At 44.4% G+C, this 20,702-nt stretch overlaps 1 protein-coding gene and 1 long non-coding RNA gene across 3 annotated transcripts in view; one reads left to right on the top strand and one right to left on the bottom strand.

The window, feature by feature from the left end:
• Positions 1-20,702, top strand: part of AKAP19 (A-kinase anchoring protein 19) — a 144,947-nt gene that overhangs the window by 91,569 nt on the left and 32,676 nt on the right. Inside the window, exon 1 of one of the 2 annotated variants that reach the window (XM_020802869.3) lies at positions 18,998-19,283. The exons of the other annotated variant lie outside the window; for it this stretch is intronic. The gene's annotated coding sequence lies outside the window, so the exon portion shown is untranslated. Of the gene's footprint in view, positions 1-18,997; positions 19,284-20,702 lie in introns of those variants that run through there. 2 annotated transcript variants of the gene reach the window in all.
• On the bottom strand, positions 1,759-20,051 carry LOC144589237 (uncharacterized). Its single transcript, XR_013545249.1, has 2 exons — positions 19,745-20,051; positions 1,759-17,654 (listed from the first exon to the last, which is right to left on the bottom strand). It is a non-coding gene; the product is annotated as an uncharacterized LOC144589237 (long non-coding RNA).

The following is a 20,702-nucleotide window of genomic DNA, read 5'->3' as shown; positions in this document are numbered from 1 at the left end:
GTCTTTTTCTTTTTTTCCTTTCCACCCACATTCCCACCAAATTTTATGGCCTCTTCAGGCCCGTTCAAACATTGTACGTTGTGTGCTAACAAGATTCCTTTTACGGACAGCCACAACCATTGTTTATTCTGTTTGGGGGAAAGACACCAGCCCATCTTTTGTCAAGAGTGTAAAAAATTAACCAAGCCTGCCCTGAAGCTCCACTTACAGCAACTCCGCTCATATCTTTGAGAGAAGTCGTTAACACCATTGAGCTCGACAGCCATGGAACCTACTGTGACTCCTGCTCCTCCCACTCCTCGTCCAGATCCCGCTGCCTTGCCCGTGCCTGCTACCCCTTCTTCGAGAGCTTCTTCGAAGGTGTCCAAGTCGAAAAAGTCTTTAACATCAGGGTTGGCATCGACATTGAAGTCGCCATCTGTTAAAGATCCCAAGAAAAAGAAGGAGGTGGTTAAACATGAAAAGGCTAAACACCCTTCTAAGTCTGTTCAACTGAAGGAACTCCCTCCAGTTCGATTGACCCTGCCTTCGCCGATACTCGAGGAATCTTCCAAGGAGCTTCACGATCCCGAATCACTTTCTAAAGGGCATGGTTTTGTACCACAGACACAGACACAGGCTTCGGTATTGATTCTGAGCTTGTCTCCGAGTCATGGCCGTTCTGAGGCTGATATAATCTCCAGCCTGTTCTTGGCCCATTCGAGCCCTATGTCAATTGGGTGGGCAACAATGATTCAGCTGTCGAACTCGGAGGTGTCACGACAGCAATCCCCTCCACGTAAGCGTCTGGCAAAACGTCGGCATGTTTCTCCAGGCCGACAACTCCCTCAGCATCAGGAGGTTATAGTTCTTCCACGTTCATCTCGGCGGGATGCTTTCACTGACTATGAGGAGCCACTTTATGTGGAAATTGATCGGTGTGGCAGTCAATATCAGTACCATGGGGATGATCTTGATCCCTTTTATGACACTGACGATTATGTCAGGCTCAAGAGAGTACGCTATGTCTAAGCTTCCCCATCTGGTTCACTTCTGTCACCTTCACCGCCTCAACGTTGGCATCGTGCTTATCTCAAACTCGACCCTATGGACTCGAAGCCTGTTAATAAGTGCCATTTACCACAGCAGGATCCTCAATCATCATGTCCTGCAAAGTGTTCTCGGGCTCCATTTATACCGTCACCCTCGGTATACCATCCAAAAGCATTTCACGTTCAGTCATTTCACCTGGTTGCGTCTTCTAGAACCGCTTATCCACCTGACATGGAGATCTCCACACCGATTTCCAAGCCCCAGCCTCCATATCAAGATCTCATCCTCGTTCACTGTCACTGCCTCTGTGTATTAATAGAGGATCCAGAGCAGCACCCACCTTTGGAGGCTTCTAGGGAATCCCCCTCAAAGTCACCTACACCGGATTTGGATGTCACTGATATCCATCCCCCATCTCCCTCCGAAGACTTTACATCATATTCTCAGTTAATTCTACACATGGCCAAATCATTGGAACTTGATATAGACCAGCAATGGCGAACCTATGGTACGTGTGCCATAGCTGGCACGAGGAGCTCTTTCTGCCGGCATGTGAGCCATAAGTTGCCGGATTGCTACTCCCCCCCACCCGCAGCCAAATCTGAGCAGGCGGCTGCAACCATGGTGCTGGTGCCCGGACAGGCGGCGGATCTGTGGTGAAGTGGGTGACCTGCTAGAGCTTTTGTGGAAAAGCTTAGTGGCAGTGCTTCTGAATGCAGATCTGGGGGAATTAAAGATGGAGAACCAACTCTAAAGGAAAAATTCTTCTTTGTTTACCTCAGCTTTTGAAAGACCCAGTGAGCTAGCTTGAAATCCAAGTCTATGAGAGATAAGGGAGCACTGGTGGATAAAAATTGGAAGTGGTCAGAGCGGATCTGAGGTGATAGGAAAATAAAAAGCTGGGGCTTGAAAATAGAATTTGTTTTGTGTCTAGAGGCAAGAAGGTTGTCTCAGACCAAGAAACATTGTGGCTTGTGTGTGAGGCCAGAGAAAGTGTAGCCATCATTAGCTGCCGATTAAGAGCTACATAGTACCCCAGAAAAATACTGGGAAAAAGAAAACAGCAGTAAAAGTGTTTTTAAAAGAGGCCTGACTAACTCAGCAATAGAAATCAGTTCCTCTTATCAAGAAAGTACATACTTATGCCACCCAAAAGAACTAAAAAGCCAGTAATGGAGGAAATTGATCCTCAAGAGGTTGAGGGGAATGGGAATGGGAATGGAAATGGAGACCCTCAAATACCTGAGGAACCCTCAAGGGAAATTATTCAAAGCTCCCTAGATCTGGAGAAATGGAAACTAGAAAAGGAATATAGACTCAGAGAAAAAGCCATGGAATTAGAAATTAGGGAAAAAGCCAGAGCTGAAGAGAAAGTTAAGCAGCTACAGCTCAAGGAGTTAGAGATTATGAAGAAAGAAATGGCAAAAGGAAATTGATTTTGAAATGGCGAAAGAAAGAGCTAGGGAAAAGGAGAGGGCTGAGGCCAGAGAAATGGAATTAAGACAAAGAAAAATGGCATTTGACCAAGAAAAAAGACAAATGGAATTTCAAATAGAGATGAAAAGATTGGAAATTGCTGCTCAAAGTAATAATAGTAGCAATAATAACTCTACTGAAGGAAATCTCTCAAAAATCGATCTAAAGAAATTTCCCCAATATAGGAAAGGAGATTGCCCTGAATCTTTCCTCATTTCATTTGAGAGAGTGTGCTGGGACCTTGAGATTAAGGATGATGAAATGATGAGAGTTTTGAGATCACAAATAAGTAGAGATTTAGCTGAGATTTATTCTCAGATGCCTCTGGAGCAGGCTAGAGATTTTGAGGCATATAGAAAAATCATATACAGTGGTGCCCCGCTGTGAACGGGTTCACTTCCTGCCATGGGCGGCCCCCCAAAAGGCACAACAATGAGGCTGGCTTGAAACTTTAACAGATTCTTTTTTATTATTCAAAATTTCTTGCTCCACAGCTTCAAACGGGTCCATCAAACTCAACTCAGGAAGAACTTTGTAACTTTTAACTCTTAACTTGGGGGTTGTCCACTCACTTCTTACATCAGGGCTGGCCCAAACTGCTCGCAATCTGTCATCGGCCTCAAAGGGGTGGTCCTGACTGCGCAGATCGTCCTACAACAGGGATGCCTCACCCTGTCCCCCTCGCGCGGTTGTATTAAAGAGGGACTGGGACGAATCACCCTCTGTCCCCCATGCTGGTTGTGGGGGTAGACGACCACCGTCCATTCTAATGCTTCAAGTATGCCTTCAGCAGCATTCTTCCCCAAAGGATCAGGCAGCAGACCTCCTTCGGTGTGAAGGTTAGGGAACTCCTTCAGCAGTCCAGCCAGACTTTCGTGTTCCCCTTCAGGTTCGGCCTGAACTGCCTTCTCTACCCTCTCTTTAGCTGGTTCAACTGTTATTTGAAAAGCCCGTGCAGTCTCTCCCTCATTTAAGTCCTCCTCTCAGATAATCAAATCCCGCTCCGCCCCCTTGTCATCTGCCAAGCAAACCTCCAGAGCCTGTCTCTCCGTTTGTTCTTCCTGTTCAATCTCCACTAGAACCCCTTCTCCACATCCGTGATCTTCTCTGGTGGTAGACACCCTGGAGGACGGCACACTGTGTACTCCTTGCTCACACCTGCTTAACGCTTACCCCGCTTGACAATTAAGTTTTTGGGATCGCTTTTGCGATCGCAAAACGATGTTTTAATGGGCAAAAACCGCTTTACAAGGATCAGTTCCCTGCTTCGGGAACCGATTCCTCACATTACGACAATCAAAACAGCTGATCGTCGGGTTTTCAAAATGGCCACTGGCTGCTGAAAATGGCTCCCTGCTGTGTTCAGAAAGGAATTTTTCTCTGCATAGGCATGGAAAATGACCACCCTATGGAGGATCTTCTCTGGACAGTGAATTATTTAGCCCATTGGAACACATTGAACCGGTTTTCAATGCATTTCAATGGGCTTTTTTATTTCGCTTGACGAGGATTCCACTCTACAGTGATTTTGCTGGAATGGATTACCCTCATCAAGCGAGGCACCACTGTATTCTAGATTTGGTATAAATGCAGAGCACCTTAGAAGAAAATTTTGTTCCCTTACCAAAAAGCCTGAAGAATCTTATGCCCAGTTAGGGGCTAAATTGATTCAATGTTTGGACAAATGGATGGAACGTAAACATGTCATTTCTCTAGCCCAAATGAAAAATTTAGTTGGTTTAGAACAATTTTATTCAGTGTTGCCAGAAGAATTGCATTATTTGGTCAAGGACAAAAATCCTAAAAATGTATTACAGGCATCTGAATACGCTGATTCCATTAGTGAAATTAGAGATCCTCAATTTTCTGAGGTGAAAATTGGTAGAAAAGTGTGAGACGACAGGAGAAGGGGACACCCACTCAGTAGAGATTACCTCAGGAGTACTCAAGCTACTGGAAGCCATTTTGGAGATAGACCCTCATCTCCAGAGCACAGTGATCTGAAACCTAATAGTCCTGAGGGAAAAGTTAACAAGGCCCTTTGTTTTGAACCCAAGGCCAGTAAACGGTGTTATATGTGTGGGGAGAAAGGTCATTTTTGGGCTCAGTGTGAGACTCAAAAGACTAGGGATTGTAATCAGCATAGGGGTGGAGATTCTAGTCCCCCTAAGAAGGTGTTTTGTGCACAGCATAATGGAACAGCTAGTACTGCAGTTGAAGCTAGCTGTGGAGCTGTTGCCATAGTAACACAAGTAACAGAATGGTCAGAGAGCCAAGATCCCCCTGTTGCCAGGGTTGTTCAGTGCTTTCTGATAGAAAGTAATCAGAATCTTCTTCTACATAGCTCAGGAGATTTTATCTATGTTGATAATAATAAGTATCTAACACTCAAAGATTCTTGTTCACAAGTTACAGTATGCCTCCCTGATATAGTCCCTAAGGAAAATATGGTAGACCACGAAAATATTTCTATTAAAGGGATTGGTTCTGAAATAGTGGTTCTGCCCATGGCAAAAATACCAATGAGATATAAAGGATGGTCAGGAATTTAGAAGGTGGCCATATCTGATCAAATTCCTGCCCCATGTTTAATAGGTCTGGATTTAGCTGAGCATGAACAGTGTTTTTATGACAACTCAGTCTCAGTGAAGGCAGATTAAAGCCACTGAGGGAAATGATGGAAATCTTCCTGATGTAAGAGAAGTGAGAGAGATGACTGATCTGGTTATTCTGAGAAATCCTAAGAATCTATCTTTCATCAAAGAACAAAAGGAAGACCCTACCTTAATTGAATGCTTTGCACACATTAAAGAAATTCCACTGACCCCTGAAAATTCAGAACGATGCCCCAGTCTAGAGGAAAACCCTGAGGTAGCAGAAATGGCTGTGGAGGTCATATTGAAAAAACCCTAATAATACTTCCTGTATTGAGCAGCAGAAGGAAGACATTACTTTAAATGATTGTATTAGAACACCTAATGAGAATCCCATTCCACTGGCCCCTGAACACCCGGAGAGGTTTATAGCTGATAAAAACCTGACATACAGAGAGGTTTTATTAACACCTCATAGGACTGAAGATGGACATCTCAAGCAGCTAATTGGCCCTGTAAAATATAGGGAGAAGTCCTTAGAAGTAACAGAGCCAAGCTTGGGGGGGTACTCATTGAAAGGAGAAAGGCGTGTATGAGGCCCAGGAAAGAGCATTCTGTCCTGAGAAAAAGTGGTGATGCTGACACCCTTAGAGGGGAGTAAATTGCAGCTAGCATGGTCAGGACCTGTAGATGAGTTGCAACAGCACTGGAAAACTGAAAAGACTAGTACTGGGAAGACTCCTCATGCAGCTGCAAAGGCACTGAAAATCTTGCAAGGCAAACCCCTACCTAACAAACCAAATATTAAAGATATAGAACCAGATGAGGAAAACCTCAATGCATCTAAAATAAACTAAGTGTTTGAGAGAACACCTAAAAGAAACATGCCTGTGAATTTGGAGGTGACCCATGATAGTGGTCCTCCACATCTGGAAAACTTTGCAACAAAAGTACATGTGGGTGAATTTGTTGGTGAGGAGGAAGGCATAAGCAATAAGATCTCCAGGAAGAACGCAGGCATAGCTGTGCTGGAGAAGTGGAAGAAACCACCTAACTTTCCCACAGCTGAGAAAATTAAACCACTATTCAGTAAGAGAAGAGGCTTAACCCGGAAGAGGCGAGCCGAGGACATCCAGTGAACTTCAGAGTGCCCAGTGACTGCCAGTTGACAGAATAGAGCGTGGACTTCAACATCTGCCTTTGTTATGCCAGACTACAACCGGAGGTTCACAATCTATGTGGATGCATCAAGCGTCAAACTTGGAGTGGTGCTGTGCCAAGCGGATGACAGCGGGAATCTGCGCCCAGTGACTCTGATCAGCAGGAGATTCCAACCTGGTGAGAAACATTGGTTTGCCATCCGGAGGGCATGCCTGTCGACTGTTTGGACACTGCAAAGACTGAAGCCTTACGTTTGGGGGAGGAAGTTCATCCTTTGCACCGACCCTTTCCCTCTGGTGTGGCTACAAACTATGAAATACACTAACAGTAAACTTGCAAGATGGACTCTGAACCTGCAAGACTTTGAGATCCACAGCATAAAAGGGACTCAAAATATGGTTGCTGATGCCTGGTGTCAAAGACCAAATGACTAATGGATGGATAAGAGAGTGTAATGTTGTGTTAAATGTTCTGTGTGTGCACCAGTTATGAAATGCAATTAAAATGCAATGTCTCGGTGAATCCTGATGAACTGAGAGGTGTATAGTGATGGGAAATAATAATGGTGAGTAGATGTAATGTAATCTGTCTTAATGTAAGTGATGCAAATATTTATAATTGTATGAATGTTTTGAATGCTTAAAGTAATAAATTTAATCTAGGAAACATGGTAATATAGAGAAAACTAGTATAAGATATATATAAGTATATGGTAAGTATAATATATTATATGTTAAAATACAGTATATGATTTAGGACATAATTGGTAAGCATATTATTATGGTGTTTTGTATGTAATGTTCCATGTATGTTCCGTTGTTCATAAGGGTAAACTGTAAAGTTTTCCCTCATGAAACAAACTTTTTCTTAGGGGGGAGGAATGTGCCACATCACTCATGCTATTCATATTCATGAGCTGATTTGCATGAATCTATGAGAGTACTAGAGAGGCTGAGTCAGCAGCTATATGAGGCTTGGCGGGAGAAGGAGGAGTCAGGGTGGTTAGTCAGAGAGAGGGAACAGATACTGAGAGAAATAGATCTGGTTAAGAAAATAAGTAGAGAAGGTGGTAATGATATAGCAAGAGAAAAGAAGTATGTACTGACAGAACTGTTGATGATTTGCTTATGTATAATGTGTATCTGAAGAACCTCTGTTATTATTCAATCTGCTTCACTTCAAAAAATAAGTTCTGCTTCTGTTCACAAGACAAGTGTTCAGGCAGACATCATTTATATTGTGGATTGAGGTAATCCACTAGTAGCAGTGAGAGGAAAATGTGACGTGAGCCTTTGTGAGAGAAAGACAAGCAGGGGCCACAAGGACGAACGCCACAGTCAGCATCACACGTTTTGGTTACCTGTTAGAGTTCTCAGGTCTTCCTCCTGTCAGTCGCCTCAAGATCACGGCTTACTCACTTGCTCTAGAAAAAGAAGTCTCTGTTCTTCTCCAGAAGCATGCTATTCAATGCGTTTCTTCTCAAGAAGCACTGGATGGCTTCTATTCCCGATATTTTACAGTTCCCAAAAAGAATGGCGGACTGCAACCTATCTTAGATCTCAAGCTTCTCAATACTTACCTTCGTCCAAGGCATTTCCGAATGGTCACCTTAGAGTCCATCATTCCGCTTCTTTCTCCAGACAATTGGTTTGTGGTGATAGACTTACAGGACGCTTACTTTCATATTTCCATCCACGAGTGTCATCGCAAATATCTCCACTTCGTCTTCATGGAGTCAGTGTACCAGTTCTGTGCTCTTCCATTCGGGCTTGCCACCACCCCAAGGACCTTCACAAAGTGTCTAGCTCCAGTAGCAGCCTACCTGTGTCTGAACAATATCATGGTCTTTCCATATATATACACACAACTGGTTGATGGTCGCTGACTCTTACGCCAAGGCACAAGAGGACATACGTTTTACCCTACCAACAATGGCAGATCTAGGCCTTCAGGTCGACTTTGCAAAGTCCCATCTTCAACCATCTCAGATCATGGACTATATTGGCGTGGTTCTGGACTCCAACAGAGCCAGGTTCTTCCTCCCTTCCGAGAGGATTTACAAATTGAGTCGTGCTATTCGTCTGTTCCGCCCATACGCCAGGGTTTCTGCTCATCACACTCAACATCTTTTAGGCCTTATGGCTTCCACCACATCTTCTCTTCCTCACACTGGATTGAAGATGCGCTCCCTGCAGGCATGGTACCTGTCTCAATTCAATCCGTTATTAGACAACCCTGCCAAACATCTACATGTGACTCCAGAGTTATCACGTCAACTGACGTGGTGGACTTTCATGCTGCATCTTCTAATTGGTTGACCCTTCAGGCCCCTTCAACTGATGGTAGAGATCAGACGCCAACACAACAGGTTGGGACACACATTGTGGCATTCACAAGATCCATGCCCTGTGATCCAGCTCAGAGAAGCTGCTACATATCAATCTTCCAGAAATGTTGGCAGTAATCAAGGCTCTTCATGCTTTCTATCCTCTAGTGGTCAGTCGCAGAGTGCAAGTGGCTACAGACAACATGACCACTCTGTATTATATAAACAAGCAGGGAGGCACTCACTATTTGTCGCTTCTGTACTTAGCGATTCACCTGTGGGAGTGGTGCTACGATCATCACATATTTCTGATCGCCATCCATGTGTCGACAGAGCACAATGATGTAGGCGATCACCTGAGCTGCCTGACCACTCAAACGCACTAATGGGTTCTAGATGACTCTGTGTTCGCCCATATCTGTAGCATGTGGGGCACACTGACCATCAACATCTTTGTGACTCAGATCAACGCAAAGTGTAAAACGTTTTGCTCTCGAGCAGGAAGAGTCAATGGTTCTTTGGGCGATGCCTTCATGGTGACATGGGATGCTGTCCTTTATCTTTTTCCTCCCATCCTGCTTATTCAATGGACAGCTGTCAAGATCTGCCAGTTGCAAGCCGTTTCCATCCTGGTAGCTACATGGTGACCTCATCAACCATGGTTTACCACCCTCAAGACCATCGCGTCCAATTTCCTGAGACTTCCTTCCCAACCATTCCTCCTAACTGAATATGGAGGCAATGTCTGTCACCCTGACATTGAATTGCTCCATCTCATGGTGTGGAGGATTCTCCCAGTATAAAGGAGGTGCTGGACAGGGCTAGGAAGCCTTCAGCCAAATTGCTGCATTCTTATAAGTGGTCTGTTTTTACCAAGTTTGCTGCGTCCAGAGGTTTTATGGCTGTTCCAGCTTTGTTAGGTACTCTTCTTGCCGATATTTGTTTGATCTAGGACTGGCGCATTCTACACTTAAAGTTTATATTTCAGCCATTGTTTCTTATCAGCCTTTGGGTTCAGACGCTTCCCACTTATTCTCACACCCGACTGTGAAGAGATTCCTTCAAAGTTTGAATAACATTCATCCAACTGTACGCCCTCCAATCTCTCAATGGTCTCTTCAGAGTGTTCAGAGGGCTCTTACATGCTCACCATTTGAACCTATGGCTTCTACTCCTCTAAAATGTCTTTCTCTAGAGACTTTGTTTCTGGTGGCTATTACATCTGCACGGAGGGCATGTGAGTTGGCTGCACTCCGGGCTAATGCACCTTATATACAATTTCACTCCATTAAGGTTGTCTTATATCCTGATGTGTCATTCCTCCCTAAGGTGATTTTGAGTTTTCATGTTAGTCAGCTTTTGATCCTCCCAACATTGTTTCCTAACCCTTCTTCCGATGTTGAGTGCATGCTCCATTTCCCTTGATGTTCGTCGGGCTTTGGCCTTTTATATTTCTAGAACGAAGAACTTCCACAAATCTCCAAGATTGTTTGTTTGCTTCGACGGTCCTCGGAAAGGTAATCCGGTCTCTTCTCAGACAGTTTCCAGATGGATAGTTTCTGCCATTGCTTTAGCCTATGAGCTGGTTGGCAAGGCCCCACCAGTGTATTGAGCGTGCATTCCACTAGAACTGTGGCTACCTCTACTGCCTGGCGAGGAGGCATTAAAGTCTCTGATATCTGTCGATCAGCTGCTTGGTCTACACCGACCTTTGTTACACATTACAAGCTGGATGCCAGAGCCAAAAAGAAAGCAAGTTTTGGAAGGGCTGTGCTGACCGTGACGGCCCTCCGGTAAGCAAGCTTGCTAATCACCCATTCGTGTGCATTCACAGAGATCAAGAAGAAGAAAGAGAGATTGCTTATCTGTAAGCATGGTTCTTCGAGTAGTACTCTGTGAATCCACACGTCCCGCCCAACCTTCCCGCTGTCCGTCACAGGTTGTCTACAGCTTTCTAATTAGCAGAGCTAGGACAGCAGCAGACGTTCGGAACTAAGGTACCATGGGTGGGTGGGGCATGCACACCACCGGGAAACGTTCTATTGGTCAATTATTTAAGTTCTAGAATATTCTGAAGAGGCCTGCACAGGCTCAGTTTAACCCATGGATTCACAGAGTACCACTCGAAGAACCATGATTACAGGTAAGTAGCCTCTCTAATTCAAACATGGACAGTTTATTATACCAGCTTCTGTGGGACTCTGTCCCGCCTTTTGAGTCAATGGTCCTCTTGAAAAAAAATTGAAATCAATTGGTATATATTAGTGACTACCTTGGAGCTCTAAGACAAGAGCTAGCTTGCCAAATTATTAAAAGAAGAATTTTGGATATTGAATTCCAGGACCTTTGTAGTGCTGCCAATAAATTGTGTTCACCATTGTTTTTCCATATTACTCCTAAAACAGGTAAACCTGTTGCCTACCTTTCCTTGCTCAAATGCCCCCCAAAACATAGGACCTTTTCTTTGGCCAGATGCAATGTCATGCCTACTGCTATATTATATGGCAGAATTAATGCAGTTCCCTATTCTGAAAGGGGGGTGAACAGGGGGTGCTGGAAACCCTTGTTCATATGTTTTTGCACTCGATCAGCAGATCAAGATAGCCTTAATTTTATTAAAGCTGGAAGGGAGGTCAGATCTGGATAAAGTTCGCTATACTGTATGCTGGCAGCTGAGATGACTCTAGAAAGAGTCGCAGACTTCCTTGATACTATTATTAGGAGATGAACCATTGTCCCGTTAAGGATGTCTAACGTTTTTCTGCTCTCTTGATGCCTATACAGTGGTGTCTCGCTTAACGATGTTAATTGGTTCCCCAAAAAAACATCGCTATAGGAAAACATCGCTAAGCGAAACACCATTTCCCATAGGAATGCATTGAAAACCGGTTAATCTGTTCCAATGGGAACGGATTGCCGTCCTTAAGCGAAAATCGCCATAGGAAACATCGCTAAGCGATACAATGTTTCCCCCACTGGAATGCATTGAAGCCTATTCAATGCATTCCAGTGGTTTTGCGATGTCCGTTTTCGCTATTTTTAAAGTGTCTTACAATGTTCAAAAACGGTTTTAAATGCTTGGGATTGTTAATGCACCTTGCAAAACCTGTGCAAACTTAATTTGGCTTTGTTCTGAGTCTTCGTTAATTTTTGGTGAATTTTTCTCCCCCATTGGAATGCACTGAACTCTCGGTTTGACAGCTTAGGAGAAGAATACCAATGTCCCATAGAAATGCATGAAGAAACTATAAGGATTAATTCTAACATCCTCTTTTCCAAGATTTGCTCTTACTGATTTTTTATTTTCAAGCTCCCAAACACATGAACAGAGTCTTAGCACATAGACTGCAGTGAAGTTGTTGCATAATTTTATTTTTACTTGTTATTTACATTTTGATATTCTATTATCCTGATCAGTGCTCAATACTGCCCTGAATGCTGTACTTTGCCACTGTACAATTTCAGAAAAAATTATAAAAGGAATTCGGAGTGAAGAACATATTAATTTAGCTAGAAAACGTGAAAAGAACAGTCTATACAAAAACAAAGGAATATCTTAAAGAAAGAAACAGCCTATGTGTTTCTGTTTTTCTTTTCATGTGAATTGCATGGTTTTCTTAATTATTTAAAATAACTGTTTAAGAACTCTTTTTTTAAAAGTTTCAAAACTTTTCAGCATGTTAGCAACAGCATTGGCGAGGAAATTGTGTTACTTTTTCTTAGCATTATCTAACAGGCAGCTATGACATTTACACCAGAATGTAAATATATCTGTTACAGCAGTGTTAAGTGCACTGTGGGAAGACACCAATCACATACCTGCTAAAATAGTCCAGAGAAAAAGACTTATAATGCCTGTCATAAGATGTAGGGAATTTCAGATGAGTGTAGGTGGGTCTACGAATAATTTGGTCCTGAGCGATTTAGAAGTAAAAAACACCTCATTAAACTGAGCCAGAAAGAAACTGGCAACCAGTGTAACAGGATTTGTATAATATGATCTGACTATCTTGCCCTACCAACATTCTAACTTCTGCATTTTGTACAACACATAGATCATTCCATTAATCCATCCTGATGTAAGCAAAGCATAGGGGTGGAACACCCTCTAGGACAGATTACCTAAATGGCCCAGATGATCAGAATTTCCAACAAACAACATTTCCATCTTATTCTGAATTAAGGGTCACTTTGTTCACACTTGCCATGACCTAACTTCCTTGGATACTCATTTAGAATTTCCTTCATCTCCCTAGGACCAGAAGATAGGAATGAGGACTATTTCATATTGTCAGCTTCCTGGGGACTCTGTAGCCCAAATCTCCAGATGTACACTTGATCGTTAGTTGCATGTTATGTATTAAACTGCATCGGGGAATGAATTCTTATTGTAAGAAATAAATCATGGGTTGAAACAGTAGGTCCCTGTATTCCTTCTGGGAAGGGCCCTCTAGAAAGAATTGTAAATTAAAATAATGCAAACCTGTTTCACCTCTGTCAGATGCCCCAGAAAGATACCATTGCTGATGGTCTAATAGCACACCCCAGTTATATCCTGTTGAAGGTTATTCACCAAGGTGAAAGTATCCTGGAAGTAAACTGGAAATCAGAGTAAAGTGAATTTCAGAAGTTATTTATCTACTATACGTATATATTTGGGATTGTTACTATGCCTGCCAACCAAGCAAAAAAGACTTTTGTGCTGATATCCTAAACATATTTTCATGGGGTAAATCCTACTAAATGCCTGCTTCTCAGAAGGCATGCACAGATACTCACTGTTCCAAGGACTAGTAACAGTAAGTTTCAGAGTCAAAGCAACCATAAATTAGATAGTGAATTCTGGTTGGCAGCAACTTTGTTACAGTGGACAAAATCCTATTGCCATAATTTTGCACAGGCACCGGAAGCAATTAATTTAAAGCAATTAAAATCTTCATATTCTCCCCCTTTTCTGAAGCTCCTCTGGGTTTCCTTTTGACCTGGGGAAGCTTTCGGGAGACTCTGGGTTCGGGAGGAGGAGAGCCTTTTATAGTAAAAAAAAAGTCATCAGATCCCCACCAGTGGTCTTAATACTGGGTGGCAGTTCAGCATTTTTATTTTGAAAGCCTGACCACCACTGTGGCAATCGTCCTCGTGGCCCCTGCTTGTTTCCCCAAAGACAGAGCTCACAAGGTACCCCAGCACACCCTCTGATACGCTGCCACCAGTTGATCTATTTTATCAACTTAGTTTACTTAGAAAAGACAAAGGCCCATCCAGTACTGACTTTTCAACAGAACGAGTTTATTAATTACAGATGGTTTCTGGAATAATTCATAAGCACATTCTTCAAGATTCATAAGTCATCAATATTAACCTTCTGTATTAATTATCACAAGTTACACTCTAACTAATCACTCCTCAGGCCCCCAAACTGTCTTTCTCTCTCTGATTCCAGACTCTGACTCTGACTCTCCTCTCTCAGGCTTCTCCTTTTTAGCATCTCTTTTGGCCCCGCCTCTTAACCACATTAACATATAACATGAATAATGCATAACTTACAAAGCAAAACTTAGGGTGAACGCTACAACCACCAATGTCCCAAAGCTCCCAAAGGCTTCCCAAATCAAACGGGAGCCCTAGAGAGCCTCAGAATTGGAGGGGGGGGGAGGAAGCTTTTAATTACTTTAAATTAAATGTTTCCAGTCCTCAGTCTGGGTTATGCTAGTGTAAAATTATTCAGCAGGAGCATTGCCATAAAGCATTTACTAAGGGATCATTCATCTTACAAAGCTAAAATGTTTAAGCAGAGTTACAGCAGCTTGCCCTATGACTATGAAGCACTTTCCTCTTTACCTCCTGAAATACATGTACTGTACTAAATAAAGAAATACACTTTAATCTTTGCAGTATTTCCCCAATAGTTTTTGGAGAAAAACATAGTTAACACTGAATATCTAGTTGACCAAACTATAAATCTCTCTCAGGTTTAGGCTTTGTACGAACTGCCATAACTTGTTTCATAACTATTCATATATAGCAGAATCATCATGAGAGCTTTATCCATAAAATAACTCTTAAAATTACAATTTACACTCATATTCTTTTTCCTTTAAACCATTTGGTTACTTTTTCCACACTGCTATATTGTGTCAAAGTGGGAAGGCTTGCCACTCCAGAATAACTGGGTCCGAAAATCAATGTTGTGCCCTTAGGCTTATGTATTGTAGGCAGTAGCCAATTACTGTCTGCTACTTTCATTAAAACAGCTCCAAGTGAGGGTGGTACAGAATAACTTCAGTACAACAGAGCAGTACTGACAATTTAAAAAAAACAACAACACACACACACACATTGAGACTCAAATTAGTGTCTCAAAGAAAATATTGTGCTGGTTAATTTTTTTTAAGTAAGTACCTTTGAAGGCTAAATAGAATGGAGACTACATAGTTTAGTATTTTTATGGATGGTTTTGTATGTGTGTTTACAAAAATCTCGTGACATTTACTTAACCGTTTGCTTCTGCCCCAGTCTCATTCAGATACAAGCAATATAGTGGTCAGAGGGTGAGACTAGGCCTTAAGATCTAAATACAAACCTCACTCAGCCAAGAAGATAACTGGGTGATCTTGGGTCTCTCATCTTGACCCATCTCTCACAGTTTTTGTGGAAGTGAGTTGAGGGAGGAAAAGCAGGATACAAATGTATCAAACAAATAGCCAGGCTCCTTGAAGACACTGTTTCCAGGGAGATGGTGAACAGCAGCTTTTGAGAAGGCAAAGGATTAAAGCCTTCTTCCTCCAAACCATAATCTAGATTAGAGGTCCCCAACCGCTGGTCCGTGGCCCAGTACCAGTCCGTGGCCTTGGCAGGACAGGTACTGGGCCACGGACAGATCTGCCCCCCGCATGTACAGACACATGCCCCCATGCACACATGCCCACATGCATGCACAGAAGCACACACAGATGCCCCCACATGCAAATGTACTCCCACACGCATACATGCATGCACAGAGGGCCCCCCAGCACACACGCTAAACCGGTCCATGGTGTCAAAAAGATTGGGGACCACTGATCTAGATCAGTGGTTCTTAACGTGGGCAATAATGCCCCCCAGGGGGCAATTTCATTTTTCAGGGGGGCAGTAGAATGAAAAGGGGCGGTGTGGGGGCGAAAGAACAGAAGGGGGCAGTAGGGGGGTGCTGGAGCGAGCCAAACCTGTGAAGGCGACAGCAGCCGCAATGCTGGCAGTAGATCCGGTGCTGCTGCCGCTGCCAGATGATCCAGCTCTTTCTACCTGCCACGCCTCGCCTTTCTCCTTTAGGGGAGCACTGAGTGTGGATTGGGTGGAAGGAAAGGGTCTCTTGGGTCCTCATCCTTGCCCCGTGAAGTGCTGCCTCGCACCCGGGTGGGGAGGGAGACTAGGTAGGTAGGTAGGTAGGTAGGTAGGTAGGTAGGTAGGTAGGTAGGTAGGTAGGTAGGTAGGTAGGTAGGTAGGTAGGTAGGTAGGTAGGTAGGTAAGATATCACCTCAGGGAGGGGGGCAATGATAACTTCCTCAATGGCTCAAGGGGGTGTTTCTTTCAAAAAGGTTAAGAACCACTGATCTAGGTCATCCCCAACCCTATTTTTCTGCCACGATCATAAACACAATATGAAAGAAAGACAGGCCAAATCAGGATTGTACAAGTCACACAATGAGCCTTATAAGGTGGTGTGTGAAGAATTATTTCTAGTCTGTGGCTCCCTTCAAATGTGCCAGGTTCCGCCATTGAGAACGGCTGAGCTAGAAAATAGTGCCTCTTCCCCCTTGCTGCACTATCCATTATGAAACCTTGCAAAGCTAAACAAGATTAAGAACCTATCAACTTTTACAATTATTCATATGGATGACCGAAGTTGTTATTGAAATTCAGAAAAAAAATTGTGACGTATCAATTGTTTTGGTTACTTTTCATCATTTTAAAAACCACCATAACAAGAAAGCCTGACTCCAAGGTCTGTAGAGCTTTATAGTATACCACTGGTTCTTAACCTTTGTTACTCAGATGTTTTTGGACTGCAATTCCCAGAAGCCTTCACCATCAGCTCTGCTGGCTGAGGTTTCTGGGAGTTGCAGTTCAAAAACACCTGAGTAACAAAGGTTAAGAACCACTGCTTTATACAATGGTGCCTCAACTTATGAACGTCCCTGCTTATGACCATTTCGAGTTACGACCAGCTCCAGCTGCAAATTTTGGCTTCTGCTTGCGTCTGGAGCTTTCACTTATGAACAGAAAAAGGCAGGGAAAAAAGGTGGGAAATTTATAACTGTAGATGGTGACGAGGCTACTTCTTTGTAGCTCTTTTGCCTCAGCAGTTAGAGAGTGTGCAGGCTTGGGTCTGCCTCCCATTTCTGATGGGTCTGGGGTTTGGTTGCTTTCTGGGTTTTTTCCCCTTTTCCGATGGGTCTTGGGGGTTGGTTTGTTTGTTGGCTTCCCCCCATTTCTGATGGGTCTTGGGGAGTTTGGCTGCTTTTGGGTTTTCCCCCCCATTTCTGATGGGTCGTGCATGCTTCCCTTGCTTTTTCCTTTGTTTTCTTTGCATTTCCGACCTGCCCCCTTTGTTCTCTGTGCATTTCCGATCTGCTCTGTTTGTTTTCTGTGCATTTCCAGTGGGTCTTGCACACTTCATTGCTTTTCTTTTCTTTTTTCCCCTTTAGCCGGAAGGAATTAATCGTATTTCCAATGAGTCTTGCAGTGATTTTTTTGGTGATTTTTTTTCTTCGGCCAGAACGGATTATTTGCATTTCAGTGCATTTCTATGGGAAATGGTGCTTTGACTTATGACCATTTCAAATTACGTCCATCTTCTGGAATGGATTATGGTCATAAGTCAAGGCATCACTGTAGTTCATAACCAGTTCTTTGAACTGGGCTCAGAAATGTTCTAGTAGCCACAGGAACTGTTGCAATGGGGGTGTTATGTGTTTTTTACCCAGTTGTGTTTCTTGAAATCAGGAGTAAAACTGAGTAAGGACTTATCAGAGCACAGGTCCCTATACTAGTTGGAATTGTATGGTTCAGTTCTTGAAGGTAGGTTTCTGGAAGAACAAGAGTAGCTATGAGCATATGTAAAATTTTAGTTATGTATTTATTTATTTAAAATATTTTTAACCCAACTTTCTCCTTGAAAAGGACCCAAGGCAGCTTACAGACAATGAAAGACAGTATTTAAAGTTACAATGGTGGTTAACATCATTAAAAGACAATCTTTAAAACTGAGAACAATGAATAAGGAGCCATCGCACAACATTAACAGGCAATATTAAGGCAGTACTGAGTCATCACAACCAGTAGCAATTCTCTCAAGCAAGGGCTCTCGTTCTGGAGGCTGTAATTCCCACCTAACTAGGAGGGTCAGTACTTCTCAGTTAAGCACTGCTTGAAATGAAGGCAGCAGAGGAGGGAAAGAGACAAAACAAGAACATGCTAACAAGAGACACCCTCCCCACTTTCTTCCTGTCAGGCTTCTCTTCTATCTGGTTCCTAGAAAATGTTGCTGGCTCTGTTTTGGAAATCGTTGTATACCTTCTAGAATCTAGAGGATTTGGAATTTACACTGCTTCCGACAATTGTCTCAGCAATGTTTACAACAGAATGCGGGACGTACCCCTGGGCTAGGTTGGATGGAAATTGTAATCTAGCAGTGTCTGGAGGGCCATGTGTTCTCCATCCCTGCTTTAAAACAGGAAAGTACATTTGTAGTTCTTTTAAAATAGCACATTTAGTACTGCTGTTTCTTTAAAACATTAAGATGAGTGATATGCTACTCCCTCAGAAAGAATTTTACTTTAACCTGAGAATCTCCTGCCTTTCTTCCAAATAAAATCAGGTCTCATGCCATTATGTGAGCAATAGTAAATTAAAATTAACCGCAAGGCAGTCATAGATAGAGATAACAAATATAAACAATGGCTGAAATCCAGCAATAAGCCATAACTAGAGTAGGCCCATTGAATCAGTAGTTATATGGTGAGTCAACTTATGCAAAAGTTCTGTTGATTCCACAGGCGTACTCTAGTTGTAACTTCCTGCTAGGTTTCAGGTTTTATATGGTTTAGCCAGAATACGCTTGTATTGCAGACGAGAGGTGCTTGCTTCAGAAATGTCTCTCCTGAAGGCATAAGTTCATCCCTAATTTTATTTGCCTTTCTCCAGTGCAGTGGTTCCCAACCTTGGGTACCTCAGGTGTTCTTGGACTGCAGTTCCCAGAAGCCTTCACCACCAGCTGTGCTGGCTGGGATTTCTGGGAGTTGCAGTCCACAAACATCTGCTTCACCCAAGGTCGGGAGCCAGGGCTCGGGCCGGTCTGTTGCCGATACCTCTCGCGCTGTACGTCCTCGCATTCTCTCTGCTCTTTGCTCGGCGAAGTCGTTTCGCTCGTCCTCTAGGTGTCGCTGCAGAGCCGTGTGGCCGGCGTGGAGATTGGATGGTTAATCGTGCAGGATAAGTGCAATAAGGAACTGAGGAATTGCACGGTGGTGGTTGGGATTTTCTCAACAACCGGCAGTTTCAATTCCTCACCGTACTACTCTATGGACGTGTTCAAGCTCGGGTTCATTTAAGTGATCCAGACGGGGCCCCCACTGTTACTCGGATCAAAGATGCGCTTCCCTCTTTCTTGCAAGCAAGCGGGGCTCGAAGCTACAGCCACAACCTCGGGGAGACGAGTGAGTAGTACCAGCCTCGGCGGAAGGACGAGCTGTCCTCCAGATCGCTTTTTCTACTCCCGTAAGCCGCCATCCACTCGGGGCGGGGGCTGCCGCGGGGCGGGGGGGGCGCGCCGGGGGAGGCGCGGGGCATCGGCAGGCAGAGCCGAGGCGGGAGAATCGAAGTGCCTCCGCCGGGCTTGGCGGCGTGCATCTTCCGCAGGAGGCGCAGATCGGCGGGAGGGAAGGAGAGAAACGAGCGGGGAGGGGGCTGCCCGAGAACGGCGGTGGAAGACGTTGCCGGGCCGGGAGGAGGGAGCCAGGGGCGCTCGCTGCCCGCGGCGTGGGCTTGTTTTCCTGCGAGGGGAGCCCCTGTCTTGATCCGGGAGCGGGGGGGGGGGGAAGGGAAGGGAAACAAAGTGTCGGGCAAGCGGGTCGCACTCACAGCTCCGCCCCATCGCGGGCGCTTCATGTCTAGTTACCTTTTTCTCCGCCCGCCCGTCCTTCCCACGAAGTAGGTGGGAGGAAGCAACCCAGCCCCTGCCCTTCGATTAGTTGGTTGCCTGGAAGGCAGCCACAGGAAGGCGGGGCGGGCGGGCGAGGGCTTCTCAATGGACTCGCCGCCATCCCTTCCGCAAGCGGGGGGGGGAGTGGGCTTGGGAGGCGGCGGCGGCGCAGCAGACGCCTTTCCCTCGGGCAGCTCCGGCTGGGGCCCTCGCCCGTTTGCTGGCCACCTGCTTGCCTGCCGGCTGGCGACCAAAGGAACCGCTGCCATCTCTGGTCCGTACAAACCGCCAGATGTCAACGGACGGACTCTGTTGCCTGCCACCCGTCCGTCAAGCTTAGATCTGCGGCGTCCAACCAGGGCAGCTCCTGTTGCTTTGGTGCAAATCAGACATCTGGGCTTGGCCCCGGCCTTGTGAAGTCACGGAGAGGTGGCCACTAGCCGTTGTTCTCTGCTCGCCCCTTTTAGCAGACAGGAGAGACTGGCAGCGGGAGAGACGCCGCTGCTACACGACGCTGGCTAAAGCTGTCGCTTTACATTCCATACGGGAGACGTAGGGAAACGCGGGTTTGATATATACTGATTTAAACTTGCTCCTACCTAACCCTGAAGGCAGTCTTCTTTTCTAAATGAGTCTGAAAAAGACGCAGGGCTAAAGGTAGGCTGGGGCAATAACCATTGTACGTATCTTAGGGACTTGTTTTCAGGGTTTCTCCACTGCTCAAGCTGTACCACTTAGATACTGTATAGGTCGATCGCCCAGTTATTATGTACTTTTAAAAGAAGACTGACTCCAATGCTTGTTCTTTAAAAAATCTCTTTTCCGTTTAGAAACTAGTGATAAATTGATCCTTACACACACACACTGAATATTCAACACAATATATACGTCAGCATGTAGTATTATGATAGATCAATTAAGAGTCAGGAATGCT

Source organism: Pogona vitticeps, chromosome 1, assembly GCF_051106095.1.
Source record: "Pogona vitticeps strain Pit_001003342236 chromosome 1, PviZW2.1, whole genome shotgun sequence".
Lineage (NCBI taxonomy): Eukaryota > Metazoa > Chordata > Lepidosauria > Squamata > Agamidae > Pogona > Pogona vitticeps.
Note: the sequence above shows the minus strand (reverse complement) of the source record. Positions and strands in the feature narration are given on the sequence as shown.